The 15,467-nt window shown below is 45.3% G+C and overlaps 1 protein-coding gene across 1 annotated transcript in view; it reads left to right on the plus strand.

Annotated features, from left to right (window-relative positions):
- TNR (tenascin R) overlaps positions 1–15,467 on the plus strand; it is a 434,051-nt gene that overhangs the window by 796 nt on the left and 417,788 nt on the right. The window lies entirely within an intron of this gene.

Raw genomic sequence — 15,467 nt, forward strand, 5'->3', positions numbered from 1 at the left:
TAGATAAGCGAGATGGTTTGGGGAATTAGTCGTGCACCTTCTTTAACTCTCTCCCGATAAGCCATCCATGGTGGGAAAGAGTTGCAAAGGAAGCCTGGGGGGTTGGGAGTGGAGGTAGAGTTAAAAGTTATGCACCTCTGAGAGAGCTTGAAAGAGGTGCTTTGTAAAATGTCAGTTTCCTACTATTCTCTGGGCTCTTGCTGTGGAGAGAGCCCAACCTGACCTTTTACTTTCTCTCCTGGTGTGAACCCATGGCAAGTGGGCAGGTGCAACAGGTGAAGCTCAGGCTGGGGCGGCTTTGGGGGGCTGAGGTCCCTTCTGACTTTATGGTGGTAGGAAAGTGCTAGTGTCTTGAGCTTTGCAGAGATTGGCTGGTGTGTGTTATATTACATTTGCAAGGAGGCAGGAGGTACCCTCCACTTTTCTGTCATCCTTGGCTATGGGTGGCTGGAAAGAGGACAAAGTCTGTTCTGCCCTGTTTTCTGGGGCATTTGGCAGTGAAAAACAACTAAGAAGAAAGGTTTGTCTCTATATGTCTAGGGTGAGCGGAAACAAAATTAGACTTGTCCCGGACTCAGGAGGGCTTGAAGTGGTACTCTGTTCTCCTCGAGCACTGAGAGACTCTGCAAACAGGAGCTCATTATTACTTCTTTCTTCACTGCTACTACTTTTTGCAAGGTATTACTCTGTCTCTCCTGCTTTCTGCCTCTCTAAAGTATGTTCAGTCAATTCCCTACATCTGCTTTGGTATTGTCTTGGAGACACTATATGCCTGCCCCTGCCCCATTCAGTCCTAGCCACACCTACCTGGTTGAGTCATTCAACAAGTGGTGTTGAGGATTTCCTTCAATCATTCAAGTCTCCATGGAGCCAGCATCCTACAGGGAACTTGAAAGAGATGTGGCTTCTTGTAGGAGCAAGTCTTCCCTTGATTTAACCCCTATTTATGGTTCTGGTCACTTTCTTCAAGTGTGTTGAGACAGGGGAGATACATAGGCAGGGTGGGGTGGTTTCACTCTTTCCAACCCCAAATGGACCCTAGAATGGTGATTCTTTGTCTTATTTTTAATTTAGCACAATGGGCCCCTTCTCCAAGATGAAGAAAATACTCTCCGCCTCTGGCTCGGGAGCCTTCTGGGTGAGAGACATAGTTCTGAGTTAAATGGCACCACTTTTCGTTTTTACTATGCTTGGCATTGGATACAGAAATCTTAGCATCTCCCTAGAGTGGCAGGAAGTAGAATGCATCCAGGAAGAGAGTGAAGTCAGAGGTTGTAAGGGTAGGGAAGAAAGACTGAAATAGACAAATGCAGAGCATCAGAAACCAACACTGACTCATTCAATATTTTAACACTCCAAACCTCCTGTCCTTGAAATCTTCCAGTTTGAACAAGTGAGTGGATGGATTTCTGCATGACACATCCCTAAGGATTTTTTAAAAAGTATGCCCTTGCTGTGGACCCTGTCCAAAACCACCGTTTATTACTGAAGTCACCATACTTAGTGGTCATTATCTCATTAATGCCCTTAAATTTTCTCTGAAAAAAAAAGTGCTCAGTGACATTATTGGACCCATTTTATAAATGGAGAGACACAGATGCTTAAAGTGGGAGGCCAGAGAATAGCAAAAGCGGAAATAGAACTTCTAGCCTGCTAATATTCCCTCACCTAGGAAATGCAGTAATGCTCATGTGCAGGAGAGAAGGAATGGATTGCTCCCCATTGGACAGACTTGCAGCCAAAGCCTTTTAGGGAACTCAGTGTGGAGCAATGGCCTCTCTCTGGTGAAGAATGAGAATCAGCCAGAAGTCTCAAGGTGCTGCTGGCCTTTACTTCTCAGCTAAGAAGATGGCCAAGAGCCAAGTAAAGAGTTCTCTGGGCTTACTGCAAAAAGAGAACCCTGGGCTGGTGGCATCTAGGCTGAACTGATGTCATGCACCTGATTGTCACATCACCATGCCCCAGAAATCCCAGCTGAAGCCACCCTATCTGGGGCATGTTGCCATAGATGTCTTGGCTTTGGGTGTTTGGTGACTGTTCTCTCTATGAACCTTTTTCTGGGACCACCTTCATTGAGTCCTCTGTGGCTCTGAATGTGGCAAGGATGACTAAGGAGCAGGAGAGGGCTGGGCTCTGACCACCTATAGAACCACTAGAAGAGGAGTGGGAAACTGGATGCAAACTCACTTTACATATAATGCCACTTCTGCAGCATTCCTGGCCATCACACGTGGCCAGCAATCTGGAGACAAAGCCACTAAGTTCTCATGCCCAACCCCCCTTCACTGTGCAGGGGAGACTGCTGGGCTGCCACCCAGGACTGGGGAGATGAGAAGTGGTGGGGAAAGATGGAAGGAGGAGGTCAGCTGTTCTGCCCTATTCTCCATGGCCATACGTTGCCATCTTTTACCTGGAAAGGGCCATTATTACTTTTTTTGTTGTTGAAATAATGATGTATAACTTGTGTATAATAAAATGCACTGATCTTAAGTATTCAGATTAAGTTTTGACAATTGTGTACACTTGTGTACCCCAAAAAAGATATACAAAAGTTCCCTGTGCTTCTTTCCAATTTTTCCCTCTCCCAGCACCATCACTTTCTGACTTGTGTGTGTGCATGTGTGGTATCACCATAGCTTACGCTGCTACATTTTGCAGTGGAAATGTATTGCTGAATGTATTACTTAACAGATGTGGTATGTAAACCCTAGACTTTCAAGAGAACATCTCAGAGTTCTGAGGCTATTGTTACTGGGTAAGTAGCAAAGATGTGGGAGGGGTACATTCTGCACCCCAGCCTTAAGGTCATGGTGTTAGAAAGTCAAGTGGTCATTTCAACCGTGTTTATAGAAACCAACAATCAAATGTGAACAGAAACTGTGGAAGCTCCTGCAGGCAACTGCCTCAGAGCTGACCTGAGATATTTGATGGAGTTCATAGAGATGATTTTGAAATTTTTATTAAAAACTTAGGATTCAGTATTGCAAGTTGGTGGCTGGTCATGAATCTCCCCATGTGGGCTCCAGGAGAGTGAGCTGAGGAAAGAGTACCTATGTGAGCTTAGTAAAGAAAGAAAGAGGAGAATTCATTGTGATAGAGCTTATGCCATGAAATTCAGTCCTATCCACAAAGGTCATGGCTGAGGAGGGTGCCGTTTCTCTTTATTTAAGAGTAAATTTAGAACCAGAAGCCACTTACAGAGACTTATGTACCAACATAGCTCTATCCAGGGATGTCTCCATTCACCCTGCTCCCATTCCTGGGTTGTGGGCTGGGTGAGGTAGTACTCTTTTGCATTTTACCATTAAGAAGTAATGGAGTTATCAGAAGGTTTGGTAACTTTGGTGAATGTGTGTGTATGTGTGTGTGCATGTGTGGTATCAGCACACATGTACAAATATATATAACCAGTTTGGACACCTTGCCTGTCCAATTCTCTTCTACTCTGTCCCTCATTTAAGGGCCACTGGATAAAGATGGGGAATTTTGTGCACCATTTGTACATAGGGTCTTCCACAAGGAAATCAGAGTTTCTGGCAGATTAATCAGTAAATTAGAATCTTTAGTAGAGCTTAAAATGTGTCCAGGTAGGTCACAGACCTATTTACATGTTCAGAGGTTGCTGATGTCCTCTGCCTCCTTCCATTTGGAGACCTTACTATAGCACCTTCTTCCAGGGTTTTGCCCCTTTCTGGGGTCACCTGCCTTTGAGAATGCACTCAATGCACCCACCAGCTCTTTTAGGGGAAGGCTCCTGAGTCATTTCTGCTGGCTGGGATCCCACAGAGTAAAGTGTTGGTTGCTAAACCACCATGTCATGGAAAGTTAGAAGGCAGCCAAAGTGAGGACTCCCTAATACAGAAATACAAAGTTGAATGATGCCCACAAGCCAATTCCAGTAGATGATTTGGCAGAAGCGCAGAGATACACTTTTGCCTCATTTTGATGATGGGCTATGGTAATAAAGATGAGATTTCCTACCTAACTAGAGTTTCATCTCCTTAAGAGACAGTCCAGTGGGGAAGGTGGAATTGGAATGGGATTGTTCAAAAGCTATTTCCCATCATGTATAAGAACCACTATATCTTTGCCTCGGAAACGTGACTTTGAATTACGACTGTATTGGTAAATTTTGAACACAGCAAGCTGATAATATGCCAATTGGCAAAGGGAATTCAAGCAACCTTGTTTTTTTCTCTTTCTCTCCTATTTAAAAATATAGTTCAGTGGCACTAAGTACATTTACATTGTATGCAACCATCATCACCATGATCCATTTTCCGAACTTTCTCATTTTTCCAAATTGAAACTCTGTACACAGTAAATGCTAATTCTCCATTTCCTCCTCCCCCAGCCTTTGGCAACTTCTACTTCCTGTGTCTATGAACCTGACTATCCTAGGTACTACATGTAAGTGAAATCATACAGTATTTGTCCTTTTGTAGCCAGTTCATTTTATTTAGCATAATGTCCTCAAGGTTCATCCATGCTATAGCATGTGTCAGAACTTCCTTCCTTTTTATGGCTGAATAACATTCCACTGTATGTATGTACCACATTTTGTTTATTCATCCATCCATCAATGGATGCTTGCATTGTTTCCTATTCCTCTCCTTTAATTCTTGCCAATTGCCTCTGCTTTACTCTCCAATCAAGTAAGAAAAGGAAACTTTCTTGTCATGACATTCCCATGAGTTAAAATTGTACCCTTTCCCTATGACGTTCAAGCAGGTGGCTTCTTGGAGGCAAACGGAGGAGGATACTTGGGGCTGGTGCACATGAATGAATCAGCTTTATCTTCTATATTCAGACTCTCATTGCTAATCTGTACAACAGCCAAAGTTTAAGTGAGCATGGATGCTAAACAAAGTGCCCCAATCTTATGCCAGAGTGGTACTAGCAGGCAGGAAGAGGTGCAGCCCTCACCCTTGGGGAGCATGTCTCTGGGTTATATATTACAAGGTGAGACTTCATAATGGGGGAAGGAGTTCTGGGGTCAGGGACAAATGAGCCAACAGACCCATTAGTTTATTGAAGGGTTCCAGCCTGGTCTCCTCAGAACCCCTATCCTAGAGCAGGGCACTGCCAAGGGCACCCCAACATGGCTTCTATAATAACGTCTCATGCTGTGGCTGTAAATGACTCAATAAAGGTTTATTACCAGGACCCAGGAGGAAGTTGTGGTTATTTAAATCTGGATGTGTCCTCCTCAAACTACATGGCATGAGGAAAGACAAAGGAGGAAGTCTGGAACATTGGTCCTAGGACATTATCAACCCAGGATGGCTAACATCTGACAAAAGCTTGGCAACATCTCTGGGCTGGAATTTGGTCTTTGACCCTAGTCCACCTAAAAATTCACATTCCTGGGCCCTGGCAGCTGGGGTCTTTCTATGGCTTAATGATAAAGCTAGTCAACACTTACTGAGTGCTTACTATAAACTTTGGCCAAGTGTTTGGCACAGAGAATGCCCTTAATAAATGTTTTCTGTCATGACTATTAATGAACATTTTGAATACTTTACATCATTTAGTGAGTAAAACATTTTGATATATAATATTGTCCCCATTTTACAGGTGAAAAAACTGAGGCATAGTGATGCTAAATGACTTTTTCTTCTGGGTTGAACAGAACCAACAGAAAATCAGAAAGTTTTTATAAAGCCCTCACATTTTATAAAACCAAGCTCTTGAGGTGTTCAGAGAGGCTAACAAGCTTGCCCAAGGCCACACAGCTAGTAGGTGGCAGGGCTGGTTTTCAACCAAACCTGTTTGGAACAGAGCCTACTTTGTTGTTGTTGTTGTTATTTTTGTTTTTCTTTTTGCTTTGCTTTGTTTTTGAGATGGGCTCTCACTCTGTTACCCAGGCTGGAGTGCAGTGGTGTGATCATGGCTCACCGTAGCCTCTACCTCCTGGACTCAAGCCATCCCTCCATCTCAGCCCCCTGAGGAGCTGGGACTACAGGCATGTACCTACATGCCCAGCTAATTTTTTGATTTTTTTTTTTTTTGTAGAGATGGGGGTCTTGATATATTGCCCAGGCTGGTCTTGAATTCCTTGCTTTAAGTGATCCTCCCACCTTGGCCTCCCAAAGTGTTGGGATTATAAGCAGAAGCACCTGGACAGAAACTAAGTTCTTCCATTCTCTCTGCTGCTTGTAACTTAGTCATCCCTGCTCTGGGCCACATGTACACAGAACCCATGGGGCAAAGGCATCAAGAAGCAAGACCTGGGGAGCTATTAACAGGAAACTGGACTTCAAATTCCTACGCATCCCCTCTTTCCCTCACCCTCCGTCACCCCACAAAAGCCTATAGAGATCATCACATCTTGTTTTTTGTTTTGTTTTTTTTTTTTTTTTTGAGATGGAGTTTTGCTCTGTCGCCCAGGCTGGAGTGCAGTGGCACAATCTCGGCTCACTGCAAACTCCTCCTCCCGGGTTCACACCATTCTCCTGCCTCAGCCTCCCGAGTAGCTGGGACTATAGGCGCCCACCACCACGCCCTGCTAATTTTTTGTATTTTTAGTAGAGATGGGGTTTCACCATGTTAGCCAGGATGGTCTCGATCTCCTGACCTCGTAATCTGCCCACCTCGGCCTCCCAAAGTGCTGGGATTACAGGCGTGAGCCACTGCGCCCGGCCCATCACATCTTCTTTAAGTTGTTTTTATGAGAATTAAATGGGGCATGAGTACAAAGTCCCTGGGACAGTGTCTGGCATGGAACATGTCCTCTAGCCCAGATTGTGCCACTTGCTATTTAATATGGCCTGGGGATTGGGTGCAGCTCGGGGTACTTGGTGTTTCAACAAGCTAGCAATTATTGGGCTGACCCAGATTTTATATGCTCCTCAAGTGCTAATGGGTTGGGTTGGCCCTTGTTTTACATCACCTTGATTTTAGAAGCATGTGTTGGCTATTTTTTCTCCTACTCTTTTAGTACCAAGAGCCAATCTGATATTTTCAAACACCTGAAAGATGCCTCTTCCCAATTAATTACCTTGAAATTGTACTAGACTGAGATTAATTTGAGCCTTAAGGAGGGTTTCTGAGCCCTATCTGCAGTCAGCCAGAGACCATGAACATTTGGGTTTCCTTTTCTCTACATTCCCCTCCCTCCAGGTTCTTCTGCCATTCTGAATTTTATTTATGAAACATTTTCCCTTCCTTTATAATTATGTTTTCCATAAGAAGAACATCTAACAGCCACCTCCTGGCTGGGCTAGAGTAATTGTTTGAATTTTTTGATGATGTGCAATTTCAAAGGCTTGAGTTTATATAGATTACTTTGAATTTATCTCCACAAGTGCATCAGGAGAGAAGCTGCTGCCTGCTTCGTGAAGTATTATAAGGCCTGTAGCCACTGAGTGCTGGTGTTTGTATGGATAGCCTGTTTATCTAAATGGATTTCTGTAAAACATATACCCTAATAAGCCAGATTTTCCAGCTTGTCCTGTGTAAGTACCTCCTGATGTCCCCTGTGAATTTGTTAATACCAAGGTCAGCTGTGGTGGCTGGGCCCAGGGACAGGTGTGGAGAGAAGATCAGCTGACAGTCATGGTGCCCTCTCTCCCTCCTCCTGACTGGCCAGCTGTGAGCCAGGAGTGACAGGGCACAGGCAGACAGAGGAGAGGGCAGTGCCAGGGCTGGAGAGCCCATGTCTATCCAGGTGCTGGGAGGAGAGATGGCCAGCTGGGCAGATGGACAGGGCCCTGAACACCAGATGAGAGCCCTGCAAATGGCTATGTTGAAAAGGGCAGAGGCCAGAGCCGCCTATAAAGGGACGGTCTCCTCACGGTGGCCCTGTCTGTGCCACAGAGAGATGGAACTTACAAAGCAAGCTGTAAAGCCTCCCATTCAAAGCTGTATATATTTGTAGAGATATAAATGAAGTTTAATGCTGGTGAAACTCACTATAAAAGCAAAAGACTTCATCTGTATCTATACTTTAGGTGCAGATCAATGCAGGGCTTCCTGCCTTTCTGCAAATGAGAGCTGTCTGTGAGCACGTGTGCCCACTCGCTCACACGCAGCCCAGCTGCCTTGCTCTGGAGCCAGCTGTGGGGTGGGAGGGACAGAGGTCTTTTGAGCATCTGCAAGTGAGGCGCCCAGCAACGATGCGCTCCCCTTTTCTGCGAGGGCTGTTTAAAAACAGGAAGAAAAAAGAGAAAAAGGGAAAAGCACTGCCAAAACCAAGCGGCTTCATACAGTCAGGAGCCTGGCTTTAAATAAAACAATTTGAGGCAGGTCGGCTTTTCATCTACCTTGGAAGCTGCCAGGTTTCTGCTCCTCAGAGCTCCAGATGGGATGTGACTGCAAAGCCCACCTGACCAGCTCCACCCTCTAAGTGTCTCCGCTGACCTTGCATCCCCTGCTGCCCATGCTGGCCAGGCAGAAACACTCAATGAAACTGCCCAACAAGAGTTTGAATCTTGGCTCTGCCACTTACTAGCTGTGGAGCCGTGGGGAAATCCATTGACTTCTCTGAGCCTCAGTTTCCTCACCCATGAAATGGGGTAAATAGCTCCTACCTCTCAGAATTGCCGTGTCTCTTAAATGAGATGTCATTTTCTACAAAAAGACTTATAACAGCCCTTAGCACATAGAGATTCTTCAATTAATAGAGAACTCATTTTGTGGGAATTCCAGGCCGGAAGGGTGCATTTTGAGGCTGGAGATCAGGGGCACAAGGTTGCCCTCACCTATGTCAATATATGTTGACATATATTCTCCCCATGGAGTGGGGGAGCCCTATTTGGCCTGAGGCTGGCTGCAGGAACAAGACATTGCATTCTTGAGACAGGCAGTGGCCTTGAGCACTGTTCCCTTCTCATACTGTCACCAGCTCTCCCTGGCTGCAAGGCCTCTGAGCTCAAGGGAAGGTTGGCTGACCAAATAAGATATCTCTTATCTCCATGAAGTTGCCCTTGGTGGGGCCTGGCTATGTCGTCATAACTGACTCCCTCACAAGGCAAGAAGCAGCAGTGCAGCTCACCGGGGCATGGTTTCCCTGGGAAGTGTGTTTTGGGTGACTAGGGATGCCGTTCCAGAGTGGACCCTCGAGAGGCCAGCAAATCATGCCAAGGGCTTGAGTTTCATTGTGGGCCACCCTCCATCCAGGAGCGGGGCCAGGTGAGATGTTCTGGAGGGGAGGAAATCATGCTGTTGATCTGGACCCTGATCTGTTCTGAGTGGGGTGTGGGGAGGAGACCACTATCAGTCAATCTCATTAAAAATGGTCTGAGGCACTGTGCCTGAGTTATTAAAACGCAAAGCAAGAGTGTGCCATGCCCTCCCCTCTACCCCTACCCCTGTTTTTCATTTGTGTTTTGTCAGCTTAATTTAGTGAGAATGAGAAACTCAGGCAGCCATTCTTGGAGACTGGGAGGGAAAGGGACAAAAGCCCCCGAGAGGGCCGGGGGTGACTTCTCCGGCCAAGTCTTCACTCTGACCCAACAGAGCCCTCCCAAGCAGCATCCTTCTTTGTGGCTGAAGGCCCAGGAGACAGTGAGAAGTGCAGAGACCTGTCTCTCTCTCTGCACTCACCCTGTTCCACTGCTTTCACTATTTCTTGTGGGAGGCTGGTCCTGTGGGCCTCTGGCAACCACACCTGACATTCACTAACTCTGTGATAGTGGGAAATCTGGGAAGGGACCCACTTCCCACTCCTTGAAATGTTTTGACCTTTTCATTTTAAGTTCTTAAGGTCAAATATTGCTAAAGAGATTATTTGCCAGTGGCAGAAGCCTGCGAGAGGGAAAATAGCATTTTTACTTCTAACGTTTTGCATCTCACTCCAGAGCCACGCTCAGCAACTGGCCTGACCAGGGCTTGCCAGTGATAAAGGAGGCACTGTGGCAAATGGTGATGATTTGGGGATCTGATTTGGGGATGTTTAGGGATCTCCTGGGTTCAGAAATCACCAGCTGGGTCCCCAAATAGCTCCACCTCTATTTTCAGTAGCAAAATAATCACTAACATCTACATGACAAAAACTATTTTCAGGAAGGATCTAAGTACTTCATGTATAGAAACTAACTGATCTCAACAATCCCTTTTGGAATGAGGTGCTATTATTACCCCCTTTTTACAGGTGGGGAAACCAAGACACAAAGTTTACAAAACCTGCCTGAAGACACGTGACAAATGGCACAGCCAGAATTTGAACCCAGGGATTCTGTATACTTAATGACTATGCTGTCTCTGAGCATCACTCAGAAACCTTCCAGGTTCCCCACTGCCAGAGAGTGACACAAGGAGCTGGAGAATGACTGTCCTTACAAGCTTGGTTTGAACCACAAAGGTCAGGTTCAAAGTAAGACCAGAGCAGTCACTATTTTTCTCTGGAGCTTGGTTCTGCCAGTCCTACCCCACTTCCTTGGGGAGTCATTCTGGTTTTTTAACAAGGCCCCATCTAACTCTCTCAAGATGAGAAAAGAATCTAGGTCCAAAGCAAGTGAGTTTTCTTAAATGGGTTTTCCTTCATCCAGTCTCACAAAGTAGTGTCAATTCTCATCTATCCACAAAAGCCTCATTCACTTCGTGGCTTATTCACTTTGGGGATTATCTGGGCCAAAGTTGTAACTACTCATCCACTTGTGGGCCACTTCTTTTAACTCTGATCTGCCATCACAAAAAATGAAATTCCTAAAATGGATTCTGAAATGATTGGTCCAGCTGGGCAGGAATATGGAAGGCAGATACAGCCAAGCCCAATTTGTTCCTGTGGAGTTTTCTTGTTCAGCTGTGAGGCCATAAATTGAGCCCTAATGGTAGCCAGAGCCTCCAGAAGATTCAAGGGGAGGCAGGGAGTGCTGGTGGGGATATGGGGCAATGCAGGGGCAGCCCAGGCACATCCTTGCTCTGGAGTCAGAGATGGAGATAACAGCAGGGTGTCAGCAGAAGAAGCAGGTGGGATGTTCAGCACTTTATAGCCACCCACAACATGCCAGACACAGCAGCAAACCATGCCAAGAGGCAGACTTCTACCAGAGGAGATGCACTGGGGTCCGGGCAGGCCTGAGAACCCCAGTGCAGGCTGGGTTAGAAGCTAGGGTTTAGCTTTTGCATCAGGTGCTGAGTGGAGACAGTTGGCGGGGAGGCACATCACAGCTCTGGGTAAGGTGATTCAGGGCTGAGAACCCATGCCAGGCTTGGAACAACTACCCACAGGCAGCAGGATGAAGGGTAAGCATGAGATCTGGGAACAGTGAACTTGAACCAGAATCTTGGCTCTGCCCGCTGTGCCCCCTTAATGAAATCATTGAGCCTCTCTGAGCCTTCATTTTCTAGTCTTTAACATGGGAATAATAATTACTGTCCATAATTTTGTGAAAATTGAATAAGGCAACATATATAGGACTCCAGGCACTTAATAGGTACTCTGAAAATGTTTATTCCCCCAGTAGAAAGAATAATTTCCTGCATTTTGTTTGTGCTTTATACTTTTCATAGTTATATACTATATTTGATCTGCACAACCATTGGTGAAGGTAAGCAAAATGATTGCTATTAATTGCTCCCAATTTATAGATGGGAGAATTACTATAGAGTTTCAGTGACTTGCCCAAGATAGCACAGGGCAATAGTGACAGAATTGAGATCGCAACCACACTAACTTGCACTTTTCAGTTGAACCATTTATGGTTCCCTTTGTTGTCCTGTAATTGGGCTGGTGATTGAAATCATGAAGGTCAAGAAGATCCACTGTTCCAATGGCCAGAAGACAGAACGAACCCCATGGGCTCTGCAGTATCTCTGTGGATACTGGGCAGGGCCTGGGCTGTCCTTTACAGACTTTGGCACCAGGCCTCTCAAGTCCTCTTATTGCTACAATGTGTTCTGAGGTAGCTTCCTTAGTAGCTTAGGCTGAATGCCATAGAGGCCAAGCTTCCTTTAAGTCAAATAGCCTTGGCTTTCTGCCCCCAGACAGACATCTTGGGAACCTGAGTCACTCAGCTTGGCCACTGCAAAGGAAGCAGCTTCTACCTCATTCCTCCACTAACCACAGAAGACAAAGCCTGTGTGTGCAGCAGGTCAGTAGCCTCAAATATTAGCTCCACAGAGAAGCCCACCATAGTACTCTTATCTAAAATAGCTCTCCTTGTCACCACTCTCCCACTTTATTTTTGTTTATCACATTTATCACCAGCCAATATAGTATATATGTATGTTATTTCTTCCTTATTGTCCGTTCCCTCCCAATAGAATATAAACCTGGTGAGAATAAAGACATTCTCTGTCTTATTCACACTTACATTCCCAGCCTGGAATTCTGTTGGCGTTCAGTAAATATTGGTTGAGTGAATGAACAAATCGCTTTTCATCCAGTGTTCTCTATTTCAACAAGCTGTTATTAAAGATCTACTCTGTGCCAGTCATTTCATTAAAGGCTTGACGTGAAGTTGAGTGAGAGATGGTTCCCTGTCTTTGAGGATCTCCCAATCTGGTTGGAGTAGAGGGGGAGTCACAAAGATAACTTCCTAGCATTGTGCTAATGTCTAGGAACCAGCTGTTTCAGGTAGGAGTGGGGTCAAGGGAAGGGTGACTCATTCTGCTCAGGGTATCTTATTAAGTTCCACAAAGGAAATGGCAGGTGGGTTGCAGGTTAAGTGTGCGTAGGGCTTTGCCAACTCAGAAGGGGCACTCCAGGTAGAAAAAATAGCATATGCAAAGGCTCAGAGTCCTAGAAAAGGCATATTGGAAGGTAACTGAGAAACGTGATGTGGCTGGAACAGAGAAGCATTGGGCCTTCATGCAGGCGGTAGTGAGAATGGTGAGAGATGATACTGAAAAAGGAGACTGGAATTTGGTCTTCCTTTCAGGATACTCATGGGGAGAATTACCAACTGCTCAGAGTACCTTAGGCATGAGATCTTAAGCTATGTTGTAGGATGCAAGTTTGTTGCCTCTTTCATCAGAGAATTACAGGAGCAGCTTAACTAAATTTTATTCACGATTGAGATTCTCTTTTATATTAGTCACACCTTTTACTGCAAGATCTCGAAGTCCGAGAGTGATGGAGGGACTTGGGGTGAGTAGATGGGACCCACATAGCTGCCAGATTCCCCATCTTCAGTAGAATGCCAGGGGATGCTGTGCTCTTCTTGTTTCAACAACTTAAGGCCAGTTCCCAGCCACCCATGCTGATTCATTCATTCTAGATAGTTTCATAAAAATGACACCACTCAGATTGGTAATATAGAGATTAAAGGCAAGATTGTTTAGTGAGAATGAGAGATACAGAAATAAATGAATGAAAGAACAGGAAGGGAGGGAGGGAGGAAGGAAGAGACTAGGCATGGTGGCTTATGCCTGTAATCCCAGTGCTTTGGGAGGCTGAGGCAGGGGATCACTTGAGGCCAGAAGTTTGACGTTGCAGTGAGCTATGATCTCACCACTGCACTCTGGCCTGGAGACAGAGCAAGACCCTGTCTTGAAAGGCGGACAGAAAGAGAGAGAGAGAGAGAGGCCTTACACCAGAAACTTGAATGCTCATTCTGTTTGCTCTAACTGTGGCTTATTTAAGAAAATTGTCCATTCTGCTTATTAAATCCCTTCTCTTCTGGAAAGAGGATGCGGCTGGGAGGCTCCCATGCCAGGGGCTCCACTCCAGGAAAATGCTTCCCTATTGATTTGTGTGTCAGCAATTCAAATGGGGGTATTTATACTGTGGCTGAGCACCTAATAAAAATTTAAATTATTGTTTAAAAAAAATGGAAGGAAGGAAAAAACTTGTCAAGGAACAACCTGCTAAGGAGAATAAAAATAGTCACACATAAGATATGACGGCCTCAGGAAAGGAACTGGAACACTAGGGTTGTGAGGTTCACCAAGATGTGTCTCAGACCCTTGCATTTCTCCTTTTGAATGCCTCTCCCTCTGATCCAAACACCTCTCCCAGGCTCTGCAGTTCTGACTTCGGACCCCGGCTTCATCACTCATTAGCTCGGGAGCTTGGGTAAATAACAAGCCTTTCTCTCTCACCTCTTCTGTTCCTTAAGTAGGAGGAAACAATGGAATCTCAAATATCACTTATGCAAAGCTCTTGGAAAGAGCATAACACATAGTAGGTGCTCAACAAATATTGATTTCCCTACCTCCTTTACCCTGTACGGGATCCCATATTCAGTTGCTTCCTCAAAGGCCATGCCCTATAGCCTATTAAAATCTGATTGCAGCCAGTTGCTGTCCTACTTGAAAGGCCCTGAGCCACTAAATCACACCTATATATAAATGATTGATAATGAATTAATAGGTTAGGTGGTAGCACTTATGGAAAGCAGAAGGCAAGAACCAAAGGAAGCTTTAATGGCAGAATGTTAGAAACAAGTTACAGGCCTCTGTAGCAAGAATTTGGGTGATGAGGCTTCAGCAGAGTTCCTTAAATCATGCCTGCTAGGAAACCACCTCTCTCATCACATGTAAGGACAGATGGTACACAGGGTCAGAAGAGCAGGGGTTAGCACCCTCAAATTTTAATGTTGGCATCGGAGGGCTCACCCACTCCCTGACCATATCCTTGACCTTGACAGTGTCATTAATTGTACCTTCTCCAAAGTCTTGACTTCGGTCATCCTGACAGGTTATCTTTTCCTTCTGGCTCTAGTATTCCAACTCCAGCAATTACACAATTGCAGCCTCTGACTTTGCCTCTTTTTAGCCATCCATAGCCTCACCCTGGCCTCACCTTACGAGGCTTAGAGTCCACCATCCACTGTTACCACTGATCTCCTGCAGAAACCTCTCTGGACTTCTTTTCTTGTACTCATCTGGCAAAACCCCAACCTGGTTAAACCCAATTTCTGGTCTATCCACACTTATGTCTGAACAACTATACATTGCCAGAGAAAAATAGATAGTTGTGCTGACTGTTGTCACTTAACAATAATGACCATAATTCCCAAATGAATACTAGAAATAGTCTGGCAGTCTCACTATATTTTCCTAGTAAGTTACCATTCCTGCCTCCACAATTTTATTTCTCCTTTCTCAAGAGACGGCTGCCCTCACTTTTTAATCTCCTCTCAGATGATGACCTTGCCTTGTATTTTATAGACAGGCAGTCCCTCATTTTCCTGCCACTACTCCATACCTCTTATTGTCCCTGTGCCCATCCTCTTAGCCTTCCCTTTTTATTCATGGGTGCCATGGCCCTGCTTCTTGCCAAGGCCAACCCTCCCCAAATGCCCTGGACTACACCATCTCAGGCTTCCTAAGCCTCTGTTCCTGCAATTATCACCACTTGAATCCTCAATTTCTCCCTTACTACTTTGTTTTCCTGTAAGCATAGAAATATGTTCTGATATCTCCTACCCTGAGAAAGTGAAAGTCTCTCTTGACTCTACTCTCCTTCCAGTTTCCACCCTATTTCTCAGCTCCCATCTACAGCAAAACTTACTGAAAACATCACTGTTTCCAATTCTCACTTCCAGTCTCTCTTCTCCCAAGCAGGCTTCCATCCTCAC

The sequence above is a fragment of the Pongo abelii genome, chromosome 1 (assembly GCF_028885655.2).
Source record: "Pongo abelii isolate AG06213 chromosome 1, NHGRI_mPonAbe1-v2.0_pri, whole genome shotgun sequence".
NCBI lineage: Eukaryota > Metazoa > Chordata > Mammalia > Primates > Hominidae > Pongo > Pongo abelii.